This window comes from Hordeum vulgare, chromosome 5H, assembly GCF_904849725.1.
Source record: "Hordeum vulgare subsp. vulgare chromosome 5H, MorexV3_pseudomolecules_assembly, whole genome shotgun sequence".
Classification (NCBI taxonomy): Eukaryota; Viridiplantae; Streptophyta; class Magnoliopsida; order Poales; family Poaceae; genus Hordeum; species Hordeum vulgare.
Genome location: NC_058522.1, coordinates 391913942 through 391929885, shown reverse-complemented (window position 1 = coordinate 391929885; position 15944 = coordinate 391913942).

Below are 15944 nucleotides of genomic sequence, written 5' to 3'. Positions count from 1 at the left end.
AGGCAAAGAAATCTCATTCGACGACATTCGGGGCATCAATGAGTTGCTGGAAAAGTGCATCAGCCCAGGGTCGACGCCACCACTCGTGAGAAGTAAATCTGCCGGGACCATACCAGTAATACGGGCGTCCTCTGTCATTAATCTATCATCGAACAAAGGAGCATCTGATTCAGGTGAGGCACCACTATCGCTGTAAAGATCAAAGTCTAGAAGTGTTGTTTGTGATGATTACTGCCCAACTCCAACGTTTGACCTCGACATGGATGAAATAGAGGAAAATAAAAGCAAGGAGGAGAACACATCAGAGGATGAGGGGGTGGCAAACGCACCGGTCACCGTAGACGTCGAGTGGGGAATTGACTGGGGCAACCTTGATTTCAATGAAGTCATCGAGGGGCAGTGAAAAGTGCAGCAACAACAGAGAGCGCATGGCACTTGTCACCTTAACAATTCAGTACACCAACTGTTGATGCAAAATAAACAATGAGGGGAATCGAGCAAAGGTGCTGCGAGCAGCTCGGGTGAGCCTGTTCCTCTCAAGCGCGAGAGGAGAATACTCAAAGCTCTGCCACCACAAAGGTCACCATATGTGAATGTAGAAGCGAAAAAGGACTTCACTTGCTCAGCAGAAATAAATAGATTGTATGCAATGATTCTATTGCTTGGAGGAGGAGGAGGGACGACAAGGACGTTGAAGGGGGGGGGATAAAATGTGCATTTTTTTTCCAGTAAGAACCCCTTTTTTGCTTCTCATCAAATGTTCTTCTTCTTTTTACAGTTGCTCAATAAGAACCTTTCTTGTTCTACATGCCACTGATCATAAACTATCACGGCTATTACTACATAATGAACGAGCTTGCTCAATCAATGAAGAAGACCGGGTGGCTGAAAACTCGTGTATTTGAGTTAGGGATTGAGGCAATCATGTTCAACGGGTGGGTGGGGTGCAGGAAAGTAATTATGCCTCTTAGGTTTTTGGTATGAAAATAAATCCCACATTTCTTGTTCAATTACTTCTTCTTTTATAGATTCATTTCTTTCGATTGGCACTGATATATTTCTTGTACCGCCTGTTTCTCTTCACAAACTTGGCTTCAAAAAATTGATGTGAATGTAAAGGAGCTGAATGACAGGTTCAAACCATCAAATCGGTTGGATGAGCAAGACAATGTATCTTCCATGTGTTGTCTGTTGTTGTTTTTTATCATCTAAGTCGCCCATGTTTTCCATTTGTGTTGCCTAAAAATTATGAACTTCCACACATATAAACGATCCATCTCTGTTACGTCAGTTTTTTTACTAAATATGTTGTTTTGCAAGCATATACGCCCCTGGTGTTTGCCTACAAACTATAATAGGCACCAAAGATATGACCCAACAGTTTTATGTCACTTGCTTTGTTTTAATATGCCAGTTGCTTATAATCTCCCTTTGTGTTGCCTAAAAAACATCTTTGTTGCAAGTTGGGATATGATCAAGTAGTTTTTGTATGCTGTTTTTTTAAAATACAAGTTGCGTGAAATGCAACACATAATTGACTAGAATCTCTGGGGTCCTAGTGCCAGATTGTTTCAGAGGTGTAAAGCAAGTTTGTTGTGTGTGTTTCTTGTTTCCCAAATAACTACTTTTGTTCTAGTTGTCTTTTTCATTTTCTTACACCAACTCAAGAAAAAGTTGCTCCAAAAGAACACATAGGTTTTGCCTGAATTTACATCATTGTTGTTATTTTTGCCTCAAACCGGTCAAGAAATGAACAAGAACCAAGTACACAAATGATAAGCATCCATCTACAAGTGTCCACTTTTTTATGAATTCAAATTAATTAAAACACATAATATTAAAACAAGATCCTTCAAAACATCCCACCGCTTTCTTTCTTTGCGCACAACAAAATTGTCAGTTAGTTGAATTTTCTCTGTCATCTACTCAAAAACAAGCTAACAATTGCTTCCTTTTTAGCAGTCACTGATGTTTTCCATTTCATTCTAGTTTGCTAGTCCAGGGGTCCTTTTCTTCACCTGTGTCACCCATCAGAGCAACTTCCCCAGGCACTTTGCAGCATTGTGCTCAATCGATTCACACATGGTACACTTGTTCTGTTTTTTGGGGTGTATCTCTATAGCAGATTGAAAGTGCCTGATGTGGGTGCGCCCTTTTGTGACTGACCTGGGTGGGTCCATGGGGCACGGGCAGGAGGTTGGTATGAACCACTCGCGACTGTAGGATTTGATGCCTCCCTAGACTAGGCCGCTTCTCGTGTCGCGTTCAACTTCTTCCTCTTTAGCTTGTTTAGTTTAGTAACTTCAACGTCTCCTGCTTTCATGTGCCTCGCAACTACAAAAGCTGCCTCATCACTTGTCATTGCCTTTTTGGCCAACTTTTCAAAATCCATTGTCATGTTCACTTGCGGCACTTGGTTCTTCGACTCAGCGGACAAGTCCGGTGGAGGGCCTTTGTTAGTTGGTGGTGGCGCACTTGGGACCGCATCCTGCGTCCAATGGTGCATGATGTAGTGTGTAGGTATCTCATCAATGCCGAGGTGGGTGAAAATTTTCAATACATGGCAACAAAGTAGGACGTCCCTATGCCACTTGCAACAATAACAATCGTAGATGGTTGCTTCTGGTCTCACTTTGACTAGATACTTCCTTGCACCATACATTGCAATGTCTTCTATGTTGGGCACAAGGTCATAGAAATTGACTCCAACGGTATGCACGTTGTATTGACCAAACATCTCAAACTCAATCCTAAATTTAACATAGATGTCCCTAGTGTACGTCTTGTAGGCATGCCTCTCAACAGGAAAGTGTGACCACCTTTGTGTGTCCAAATGTTTTGTCCCGTAGTCATTCCCACCCTCCCTCACAAGTATGTGCACCTGAATCTTCTCGTATTGCTTGACAAAGTTGAGGATCGACTTGTGTGGGTTCACATAGCGCTTCAAAACAGTGGTGAAGCCTTCGATGCGTTCCTCGACTGAAGGAACGGGAAGAACCCGTACTTGAAGTAGCAAGGCACCCATGTAGCCTCGTATTCATAGAGTTTTTCAAAGTGGCCATGCATAAGACCCTCATACTTCAGTTGTAATGCATCCCACTTCCGTTCAAACTCAGCGGGGGTGAAGCTGAAGTCAATACATTCGTTGGAGTCTTTCACCAAATCTGGGTTCCTAGACAACACAAAGCCAATCTTCTCTTGCGCCTTCTTCATGATATGCCAACGGCAACAACAGTGAATCATTATCGGGAACTTCCTCTTGATTGCTAGTGCCATCACAACGTCTTGGTCCATGATGATGTTGTCGGGAGCTAACCCATCCATTGCCTCTGATACGTCCATTTTGCATCATGTTTTATTGCTGCTATTTCAACCCATTTGGAGATGTGCAGAATAGGTATCTATGTTGTAGCTTTTTCAGGCCCTCAAAGCCAGTTGTCGGCATTCTCCCTCCTTATGTAAATCTTGCATATTAGGAGAGAAAACTTTATAAATAGAAGCAATAAAACACGATGCAAAATGGATGTTCCCCTCGGGCGTGCCCTGATGTTGTGTGGAGCCCTGATACATCCCAAGTGTATCTATAATTTATGCTTGTTCCATGATCTTTTGGGTAACATTGTTATATGTTTTGCTACATTTTATATCTTTTTACATATTTGGACTAACCTACTAACTCAGTGCACCCAGTGCCAGTTTCTGTCGGTTGATGTCTTTTTTGCAGGGGCTTTTACCCAAATTTCCAGAGCCCCAAAAATCCCGAAAAATATATATAAAAATCAGCATGACGGAAGCTTTTGGAGCACCAAAGGTGGGCCATAGGGGAGACAGGGGCTGCCCAGGCGGCCTCCCTGCATGGCTTGGCCCCTGGCCGCGCTCATAGGCCGCCTGGATGGGCCCCCACGCCCTGTGACGCCCTCCTTTGGCCTATATTTTCCCCTTCGATCAGAAACCCTTCCATCATATCCAGAATCGCGAATTTTCCATCGTTCCGCTGTCGCAGCGCTTCCGAGATCGGGAGCGTCAGGAGACCTCTTCCCGACACCCTACCGGAGGGAGGATTGACCTTCGGGAGCTTCTCCACCGCCATGGACGCTTCCTGGACGTGCCGTGAGTAGTCCTCCTTGGACCATGAGTCCATGACGAGTAGCTATGTGATGTCTTCTCTCCAATCTTGTGTTTTAATGATTATCCCTTGTGAGCTGCCCTACATGATCAAGGCATCTACGTAATTTTCCTGCTATTGCTATGCTCGGTTTGCTGGGATCCGATGGATTATGAGATTATGTTCAGATTGTGATGAGTTATATATTTGATTACCCTTTTATATTATGTTCTTTAGTGATTCATGCATGTTCTCCGTTGCTCTTTATTGCTTTGGCCTAGTAGTAGATTGTAATTCCAAGAAGGAGTGTTATGCATGATTGTGGGTTCATGCCCCATGATGTCTAGCTTGAGTGACAGAAACATGAGACTAGGGGATGTGTTGTTGCCACCAGGGAGAAAAGAACGGTGCGTGTGACCACGGTTGCAAGGATTGTTTACCTTACGCAAAGTTCGTTAATGCAGTTGTCTGTTGCTTTGAGTTTACACTTTGGGTGGGGCTCACAACTTAATACCAGCGAGATATTCTGGATAGATATCTCAAGGTGGATGATTAGTAAGTAGATGCTTATGAATAAATGGTCTACTTGTCTTGGCGTACTTCCCATTACTTTTGAGCCTCTAACTTTCTAGTAGCATGATTAGCATTGCGGTGCGTTTATAATCCTGTCAATTGCCCAGGTGTAATTTGTTTACCCAAGCATAGTTGTTTATCGTCTTTTGGGAGAGAGACATCACTAGTGAACATCATGTGACTCAGGTCCATATCACTACCATTGCTTACACCTCCATCATTTACTTCTTTTATTTACTTTTCCGTTGCAATCATTATCACTATTCCCGCTTGTGTTTTGATCCTTTGCAAACTACAAGGTCGGGGAGATTGACAACCTCTGTGTACTCGTTGGGAGCAAAGTTATTTGTTGTGTGTGCAGGTCCACGTCTTGTGCTAGCGCCAGAGCAGCAGACACCTACTTGTTGATCCTCAAAGTCCTCCTGGTTCGATAAACCTTACAGTCCCCGTGTAAGGGAAATTTGCTACTGACTACATCTCCACCTTTCACTTGGGGTAACCAACGAGGGGCGAGAAGTATATCCATCAACTCGTCATCAAGCAAGTTTCTGACGGCATTGCCGGGGACTCCAGTCTTCAAGATAGGGGAGTTGCATGCTATCTTTTACCTTTGCTTTTTAGTCTTGTTAGTTTGCTTTCTAGTTTTTTCTTTAGAGTCTTATACCAAAAACCACAAAAAATAGTTGCTTTGTTCTTGCTTGTTGCTGCTGCTATGGGTTCCACTGAGAACACCAAGTTGTGTGACTCCACTAGTCACAACAACAATAATTTTACCTTCACTTCTATTGCTCCAATTTACACTGTGGGTATTTATAGAAGTAATAAACCTTGTGACTATGTTAGTCTTTATGGAGAATTATGCCCTTGGCATGGTCTCCCCGGGAAGGAACCGGATCTTTGGTTTCAAGTTGCTCCTAAACGTCCCCAAACTTGGGAAGACATCCAAACTCTTATAATAGAGAGCAAATCAAATATAGAGGATGACACTACAACTTTACTTAATAGCGATGATATTAATTTTGAGAATTGTAGTCTTTCCGAAGCTATCACTTTTTTTGCAAAGAATGGCTAAAGACCCCCACACTAGTACACTCAATATTGCGTTCATCGGGCATATTACCAATGCTCTTATCAAAGCTAGGGAGGAGAAGCTCAAGCCAGAGACTTCTATTCCTAGAAAACTAGAAGATGGTTGGTATCCTATGGTCAAGATTAAATTGAATAATATCTCTTGCTTTGTTTTATGTGATGTTGGAGCTAGTGCCTCCGTTAAGCCCAAAAGAATGTATGATATGCTTGATTTGAAACCTTTTGATCAATGTTCTTTTGGTGTTCGTCTTGTTGATTCTTCCATAAAGAAACCTTTGGGGAGAATTGATGATGTTCTTATTGTTGTCAATGATAATTATGTGCCCGTTGATTTTCTTATTATGGACATTGAGTGTGATCCCTCATGTTCAATTATTTTGGGACGTCCTTTTCTCCGCACCGTTGGTGCTATCATTGACATGAAAGAAGGGACCATTAGATTCCAATTTACCCTTAAAAAGGGAATGGGACACTTCCCTTGAAAGAAGATTAAGTTACCTTATGAGTCCGTTATTCGGGCAAATTATTCTTATGGAGTTGATAATACTTGATCTTTTTGCATCATGCCTATCTCAAAGGCATAAAAGAAAGCGCTTGTTGGGAGGCAACCCAATTTGTTTTTACTTTCAGTTTTAGTGGTCTTGATGCTTGTTACTACTATAGCAACATCATTGTATCTTTATTTTCAAGCTTTGCGCCAAGTTTTAGCCTTCGATTGCAAGAAAGTTCAAAAGTTGTGACATGCTGTCTAGAAATAGATTATGTCTGCTTGACGGAAAAATTCGACCAAAATTCACCAGATCATCTTTTTGATCTGAATGTATTTGACAGTATGCTCTATAATTTTCTTTCTGGCATCTGTTCTGAGTTTTTTGATTTGAGTTGCAGAAGTGCCCCGAAAAAATTATTTACTACATGTTGTTTTGTTTTTCACAGATTCTGCCACGTTTTGCGTTTTCATCATTTTGCAAATCTTAAGCTTGCTTTTCCAATGCAAATTTTTTTTGGAAATCATGAGAAACAATAGCTTTTCATGAATTTTTTATTTCTAGTAGGAATAAATTATTTTATTATGGGTACTAACCACTCTAATCAGCTTATGATGAGTTTCGTATGAAGGGAGTTTTCAAGTATGCGATGGAAGATGATGAAAGAAGATCCAGGAGTGTCAAGCGCTCAAGCTTGGGGATGCCCCCATGCACCCCAAGAAATATTCAAGGAGACTCAAGTGTCTAAGCTTGGGGATGCCCCCGTGCATCCCCTTCTCTATCAACAATCATCAGTTCGTCCATCTCCATGCTATATTTTTATCACTTCATATGTTATGTGCTATGCTTGGAGCGTCCTGTGATACGTCTCCAACGTATCTATAATTTTTGATAGTTCCATGCTATTATCTTGTCAAACTTTGGATGTTTTGTATGCCTTTTATATCTTTTTTGGGACTAACTTATTAACTCAGTGCCAAGTGCCGGTTCCTGTTTTTTCTGTGTTTTTGACCCTTTTCAGAGGAGTATTTTAAACGGTGTCCAAACGGAATAAAACTTCCGAAAAGATTTTTTCTGAAACTGAAGATACGCGCCAGACTTGAGAACCAAGGCAGGGGCCAGCAGGGGACCCCACAAGCCCCCTAGGCGCGGCAAGGGGGCCCGCGCCTAGTAGGCTTGTGGGCCCCTGTGGCACGTCTGCCCTACCTCTTCCGCCTATAAATTCAGAAAAATTCCAAAATTGCGCGAGAGATCCACGAAAATACTTTTCCGCCACCGCAAGCTTCTGTCTCCGCAAGATCCCATCTGGGGCACGTTCTGGTGCCCTGCCGAAGGGGGGATTCGGATATAGAGGGCTTCTTCATCAACACCATGACCTCTCCGATGATGCGTGAGTAGTTCACCATAGACCTTTGGTTCCATAGCTAGTAGCTAGATGGCTTCTTCTCTCTCCTGGATCTTCAATACAAAATTCTCCATGATCTTCATGGAGATCTATCCGATGTAATCTTCTTTGCGGTGTGTTTGTCGAGATCCGATGAATTGTGGATTTATGATCAGATTATCTATAAATCTTATTTGAGTTTCTTCTGATCTCTCTTATGCATGATTTCATATCCTTGTAATTCTCTTCGAGTTGTGGGTTTTGTTTGGCCAACTTGATCTATGATTCTTGCAATGGGAGAAGTGCTTGGTTTTGGGTTCATACCGTGCGGTGCCCTCACCCAGTGTCAGAAGGGGTAGCGAGGCACGCATCGTGTTGTTGCCATCAAGGGTAAAAAGATGGGGTTTTCATCATTGGTTTGAGAGTATCCCTCTAATCATGTCATCTTGCTTAAAGCGTTACTCTGTTTGTCATGAACTCAATACACTAGATGCATGCTCAATAGCGGTCGATGTGTGGAGTAATAGTAGTAGATGCAGAAAGTATCGGTCTACTTTTCTCGGACGTGATGCCTATATGTATGATCATTGCCTTAGATATCGTCATGACTTTGCCCGGTTCTATCAATTGCTCGACAGTAATTTGTTTACCCACCGTATTATTTGCTATTTTGAGAGAAGCCTCTAGTGAACACTATGGCCCTCGGGTCTACTTCACACCATATTTTCAGCCTTACAATTTTACTCCGTTGCACTTTTCGCCTTGAGATCTCACTTTGCAATCAATCTTGAAGGGATTGACAACCCCTTTATAGCGTTGGGTGCAAGCTCTTTTGTGTTTGCGTAGGTACTCTGGACTTGACGCGATTCTTCTACTGTATTGATACCTTGGTTCTCAAACTGAGGGAAATACTTACTGCTCCCGTGCTGCATCGCCCTTTCCTCTTCAAGGGAAAGACCAACACAAGCTCAAGAGACGACAGAAGAATTTATGGCGCCGTTGCCGGGGAGGAGTATCAAGTCAAGAATAGTGTCCCGTCAACATGCCAATTTCTGTCACCGTAGCAGAAGAATTTCTGGCGCTGTTGCCGGGGAGGATCAAGTCAAGAACTCATCCAAGTAAGTGTCACAAACTCATCTCTTGCATTTACTTTTTTGCCTCTCGTTTTCCTCTCCCCCACTTCTGAAAAACAAAAATTTACAAAAATATTTGCCTTTTTCGTTTGCCTTTTTCGTTCGCCCTTTTCTCTTGCTTGCTTTTTGTTCGCTTGTGTGCTTGCTTGCTGAAGTCACCATGACTAAAAACACCAAACTTTGTGACTTCTCGAATACTAATAATAATGGCTTTATTAGTACTCCGATTGCTCCCGCCACTAGTGCGGAATCATACGAAATCAATGCTGCTTTGCTGAATCTTGTTATGAAAGAGCAATTCTCCGGCCTTCCTAGTGAAGATGCCGCATCCCATCTTAATACCTTCATTGAGCTTTGCGATATGAAAAATAAGAAAGATGTGATTAAATTGAAGCTTTTTCCTTTCTCGTTGCGAGATCGAGCAAAAACTTGGTTTTCGTCTTTGCCCAAAAATAGTATTGATTCTTGGAATAAGTGCAAAGATGCTTATATATCCAAGTATTTTCCGTCGGCTAAGATTATCTCTCTCCATAATGATATCATGAATTTTAAGCAACTTGATCATGAACATGTTGCACAATCTTGGGAGAGAATGAAATTGATGATTAGAAATTGTCCAGCTCATGGCTTGAGTCTTTGGATGATTATACAAATCTTTTACGCTGGCTTGAATTTCGCTTCTAGAAATATCTTGGACTCCGCCTCAGGTGAAACTTTCATGGAAATCACGTTAGGAGAAGCCACAAAACTTCTAGACAATATCATGACGAACTACTCTCAGTGGCACACTGAAAGGTCACCTACTAGTAAAAAGGTACACGCTATAGAAGAAATTAACTCGTTGAGTGCTAAGATGGATGAGTTAATGAATTTGGTTGCTTGTAGAAGTGCTCCTTTAGATCCTAATGATATGCCCTTGTCTTCCTTTATTGAGAGTAGCAATGCTAGCTTGGATGTTAATTTTGTTGGTAGGAATAATTTTGGCAACAACAATGCTTTTAGAGGAAACTATGTTCCTATGCCTTTTCCTAGTAACCCCTCTAATAACTTTGGCAACTCCTACAACAAACCTCATGGAAATTACAATATATTACCCTCTGATCTAGAGAGTAATATCAAAGAGTTTATCAACTCGCAAAAGATTTTCAATGCGTCCATAGAGGAAAAACTACTCAAAATTGACGATTTGGCTAGGAGCGTTGATAGAATGTCTAGTGATATTGATGCTTTGAAAGTTAGATGTGCTCCTCCCAATATCAATATGGATGAAACTTTGAAAGCTATGCGTGTTTCCATGAGTGAGAGCAAAGAAAGAACCGCCCAAATTCGTGCTAGACATGAATGGCTTAAAAAGGCGTGTTCTCGTGATAAGAATCACGAAGATCTTAAAGTGCTTGGTGTGACTCCCATTGAATCTTTGTTTTCTTGTGTCAAACCTAAGGATGATGGGGATGGACATGTATCCACTTTGGTTGAAAAACGCCCCAATGATTCGGAGTCCATCTATCTTGATGCTAAAAGCATTGAAAGTGGAGTAGAAGATATTAAAACCTTGAGTAGTAATGAAATTACTACTTTGGATTTCAAGGAATTCAATTATGATAGTTTCTCCTTGATTGAATGCATTTCCTTGATGCAATCCATGCTAAACTCTCCACACGCTTATAGCCAAAATAAGGCCTTTACCGATCATATTGTCGAAGCTATGATAAAATCTCTTGAAGAGAAACTTGAATTGGAAGTCTCTATCCCTAGAAAGCTTCATGATGAGTGGGAACCTACTATCAAAATCAAAATAAAAAACTATGAATGCAATGCTTTTTGTGATTTGGGTGCTAGTGTTTCAGCGATTCCAAAGTCTTTATGTGATGTTCTGGGTTTTAATGAGATTGAGGAGTGTTCTCTTAATTTGCATATTGCGGATTCTACTATCAAGAAACCCATGGTAAGGATCAATGATGTTCTTATTATTGCAAATAGGAACTATTTACCCGTGGATTTCATTGTGCTTGACATTGATTGCAATCCTACATGCCCTATCATTCTTGGTAGACCTTTCATAAGGACTATCGGTGCTATCATCGATATGAAGGAAGGGAATATTAGATTTCAATTTCCTTTAAAGAAGGGCATGGAGCATTTTCCTAGAAAGAAAATAAGATTGCCTTATGAATCTATGATGAGGGCTACTTATGGTTTGAGCACCAAAGACGACGATACGTGATTCTATCACTTTATGCCTAGCTAAGGGCGTTAAAGAATAGCGCTTCTTGGGAGGCAACCCAATGAATTTATCTTTTTCTTTATGTTTTGTTGCGTCCACACCATCATAATTCTGTTATGATTGTGTCTTTTGTGTTTCTTTTTGTGTTTGAGCCAAGCAAAACCTTTATGACTAGTCTTGGTGATGGTTGTTTGATCCTGCTGGAAAAGACAGAAACTTTTCGTTCACGAGATTATTTTTCATTTTTATTCAGAAAGAGTTTTTGAGTTGATTCTTTTTTCTGCTGGTTGATATGCCTTTTTCCCAGGCAGTCGTAATTGTTCAGAATTTTTGAGGTACCAGAAGTATACGAAGTATACAGATTGCTACAGACTGGTCTGTTTTTGACAGATTCTGTTTTTGTTGAGTTGGTTGCTTGTTTTGATGAAACTATGGATCGTATCGGGGGGTACTAGCCATGGAAAAGTTAGAATATAGTAATCTAACACCAATATAAATAGAAATAAAGATTTTTATAGTACCTAAAGAGGTGGTAGTTTGTTTTCTTGTGCTAATGATATCACGAGTTTCTGTTTAAGTTTTGTGTTGTGAAGTTTTCAAGTTTTGGGTGATGTTCTCATGGACAAAGGGATACAGAGTGGAAAGAGCTCGAGCTTGGGGATGCCCAAGGCACCCCAAGCCAAATTCAAGGACGCCAAAAAGCCTAAGCTTGGGGATGCCCCGGGAAGGCATCCCCTCTTTCGTCTTCAATCCATCGGTAACATTACTTGGAGCTATATTTTTATTCACCACATGATATGTGTTTTGCTTGGAGCGTCTTGTATCGTAGGAGTATTTTCTTTTTGTTGTGTCACAATCATCCTTGCTGCACACCTTTCGAGAGAGACATGCACTCATCGTGAATTTGCTAGAATGCTCATCGTGCTTCACTTATATCTTTTGAGCTAGATAATTTTGCTCTATGTGCTTCACTTAGATCTTTTAGAGCACGGCGGTGCGTGACTTCGTAGTTGGTTTGTGCTATGAAAGTAGTCCCAAAGGTGATAGGTACCCAAAGAGGATACAAAAACTTCTATCTTCATGTGCATTGAGTAGAAAGAGAAGTCTGATTCCTCTCGATTAGTTTTGAGGCGTGGATTTGGTAATATTAAGAGTTATGTTAGTAGGGTATTGTGGATCTAGAAATACTTGTGTTGAAGTTAGTGATTCACGTAACATGCACATATGGTGAACCGCTATGTTGGAAGTCGGAGCATAATTGATCTATTGATTGTCATCCTTTGTGTTGCGGTCGGGATCACGCGATGGTTTACACCTACCAACCCTTCCCCTAGGAGTATGTGTTTAGCACTTTGTTTCAATTACTAATAAAAACTTTCGCAACAAGTATTTGAGTTCTTCATGACTAATGTGAGTCCATGGTATAGATGCACTTTCACCCTCCACCATTGCTATCCTCTCTAGTGCCGCGCAATTTTCGCCGGTACACAAACCCACCATATGCCTTCCTCAAAACAGCCACCATACCTACCTACTATGGCATTTTCATAGCCATTCCGAGATATATTGCCATGCAACTCCCACCATTCTGTCTCATGACTTGTGCCGTCACTCTCATGTTGCCATTGCATGATCGTAAGATAGCTAGCGAGATGTTTCAACGTCATACGCCAAGCTATATTCTTGCACATCCCGATACACTGTCGGAGGCATTTCCTATAGAGTCATCATCGTTCTAAGATTTGAGTTGTGAGTAAATAAAAGTGTGATGATCATAATTATTAGAGAATTATCCCATGTGAGGAAATAAAAAAAAGAGGCCAAAGAGCCCAAATAAAAAAAAGAGAAGAGAGAAAAAAAGAGGCCAAAGAGCCCAAATAAAAAAAGAGAAAAAGAGAGAAGGGACAATGCTACTATCTTTTTCCACACTTGTGCTTCATAATAGCACCATGTTCTTCATGATTGAGAGCTTCTTGCTTTGTCACCACCATATACTAGTGGGAATCTTTATTATATAACTTGGCTTGTATATTCCAAGGATGGGCTTCCTCAAATTTCCCTAGGTCTTCGTGAGCAAGCAAGTTGGATGCACACCCACTAGTTCTCCTTTTGAGCTTTCACATACTTATAGCTCTAGTGCATACTTTGTATGACAATCCCTACTCATTCACATTGATATCTATTAATGGGCATCTCCATAGCCCTTTGATACGCCGAGTCAATGTGACCATCTCCTCCTTTTTGTCTCACAACCACCACCACACTCTATTCCACCTATGGTTGTCCTCATTGATGTGAGCCTTTCACACCCTTTTTGTCTTCCTTACCCATGATCATTCTATTTGCCATCCTAAGTGCCAACATATCTTGCTTACGCTCATCCATTGCATGAGTGCTCAAAGTCGAAAGGGAGAGGATCATTTTGACTTGTGCCTGACAAGTGGTCTGGGGATGAGTCAAAATAAGATTCCAAAGGAGACTGAGTGTGAGGTTTAGTAGATTGAGTTCTCAATTAAAAAAATATTTTATCTCTGAACCCATCTATCACTTCTTGCATGCAAACACCATTTGGAGACATTCGAGTCACGGACAGCGAGAGCTCTTGCACCTTTATGTTCTTACTTTGCTAAATTAAATAGTAGATATAGACTTGCTTGTTATTGTCTTGACTTGAATTGCATATTCCACTTGCTTTACTTTGAAGTTCTTATATGTGTGTTAGCATGTGACCACCGAAATTATTGTGTTATCATTTATCTACTCGAGGACGAGCAGAAATTAAGCTTGGGGATCTTGATACGTCCCAAACGTATCTATAATTTCTGCTTGTTCCATGATCTTTTGGGTGACATTGTTATATGTTTTGCTACACTTTTATATCATTTTACACATATTTGGATTAACCTACTAACTCAGTGCACTCAGTGCTAGTTTCTGTCTGCTAGTGTCTTTTTTGCACGGGATTTTACCCAATTTTCCAAAGCCCGAACAAATCCAGAAAATATATTAAAAAAAATCAGCGAAACATAAGCTTCGGGATCACCGAAGGAGGGCCAAAGGGGCCAGGGGCCTGCCAGGCGGCCTGCTAACGCGGCCAGGCCCCATGCCGCGCCAGGAGGTCGCTTGGGTGGGCCCCACCTCCTATGGTGCCCTTCTTTGGCCTATATTTAGTGTTCCATGAGGAAACCCTCGTAGACTATCTGGAATCGCGGATTTCTCCATCATTCCTTCGCTGCAGCGCTTCCGAGATCGGGAGCGTCAGGAGACCTCTTCCCGGCACCCTGCCGGAGGGAGGATTGACCTCCGGGAGCTTCTCCACCGCCATGGACGCCTCTCGGATGTGCCGTGAGTAGTTTCCCTTGAACCATGAGTCCATGACTAGTAGCTATGTGATGTCTTGTCTCCAATCTTGTGCTTCAATGGTTAGTCCTTGTGAGCTGCCCTACATGATCAAGGCATCTATGTAATTCTCTTGCTATTGCTATGCTCGGTTTGTTGGGATCCGATGGATTATGAGATTATGTTCAGATTGTTATGAGTTATATATTAGATTATCCTTTTATACTATGTTCCTTAGTGATTCTTGCATGTTCTCCGTTGCTTTTTATTGCTTTGGCCAAGTAGTAGATCGTAACTCCAAGAGGGAGCGTTATGCATGATTGTGGGTTCGGGCCCCTCGATGTCTAGCTTGAGTGACAAAAACATGAGACTAGGGGATGTGCTTGTTGCCACAAGGGAGAAAACAACGGTGCTTGTGACCACGGTTGCAAGGATTGTTTACCTTACGCATAGTTCTTTAATGCAGTTGTCCATTGCTTTGAGTTTACACTTTCGGTGGGGCTCGCAACTTACTACCGGAGAGATGTTCTGGATAGATACCTCAAGGTGGATGATTAGTAAGTAGACGCTGATGAATAAACGGTCTACTTGTCTCGGCGTATTGCCCATTACTATTGAACCTCTAACTATCAAGGAGCATAATTAGCATTGCGGTGCGATCATAATTCTGTCAATTGCCCAACTGTGATTTGTTCACCCTAGCATAGCTGTTTATCGTCTTTTGGGAGAGAGACATCACTAATGATCATCATGTGACTCCGGTCCATATCACCATCATTGTTTACACCTCCATCATTTACCGCTTTCTTTACTTTTCCGTTGCAATCCCTATTACCTTCCCGCTTGTGTTTTGATCCTTTGCAAACTACAAGGCCGGAGAGATTGACAACCTCTCTATACTTGTTGGGAGCAAAGTTATTTGTTGTGTGTGCAGGTCCACGTCTTCTGCTAGGTCCAGGGTGGAAGACACCTACTTGTTGAGCCTAGGAGTCCTCCTGGTTCGATAAACCTTATAGTCTCCGTGTAAGGGAAATTTGCTACTGACTACATCTCCACCTTCCACTTGGGGTCCAACGAGGGACGAGAAGCATATAAATCACCTCGTCATCACCTACCCATGGAAAATCTGTGAGAGAGTGATTGAGTCTTGAGGAGACTATCTTTTGAAGCACAAGAGCAAGGAGTTCATCATTCTACCACATCTATAACCTTTTGGAGGGTGGTGCCTCCTAGATTGCTTAGGTGTGGCTTGGGAGCCTCCTAGTTCGTGTTGTGGAGTTGAACTAAGAAGTTTGTACGGGCAAGGAGATCGCCTACTTCATGAATATCTACCATGAGTGAGGCTAGTCCTGTGTGGACAGAAGCCGTGGTGGAATAGACAAGGCCGCTTCTTCGTGGACCCCTTGTGGGTGGAGCCCTCCGTGGACTCTCGCAGCCGTCACCCTCCGTGGGTTGAAGTTTCCACTAACATGGACGTATGATAGCACCACCTATCGGAACCATGCCAAAAATCGTCGTGTCAACTTCTTCGCATTTGATCTTCCTAAACTCTACTACTTACTAGATGTGCAAAGTCTTTACTTTCCGTTGCTATACTTGTTGACTAGCA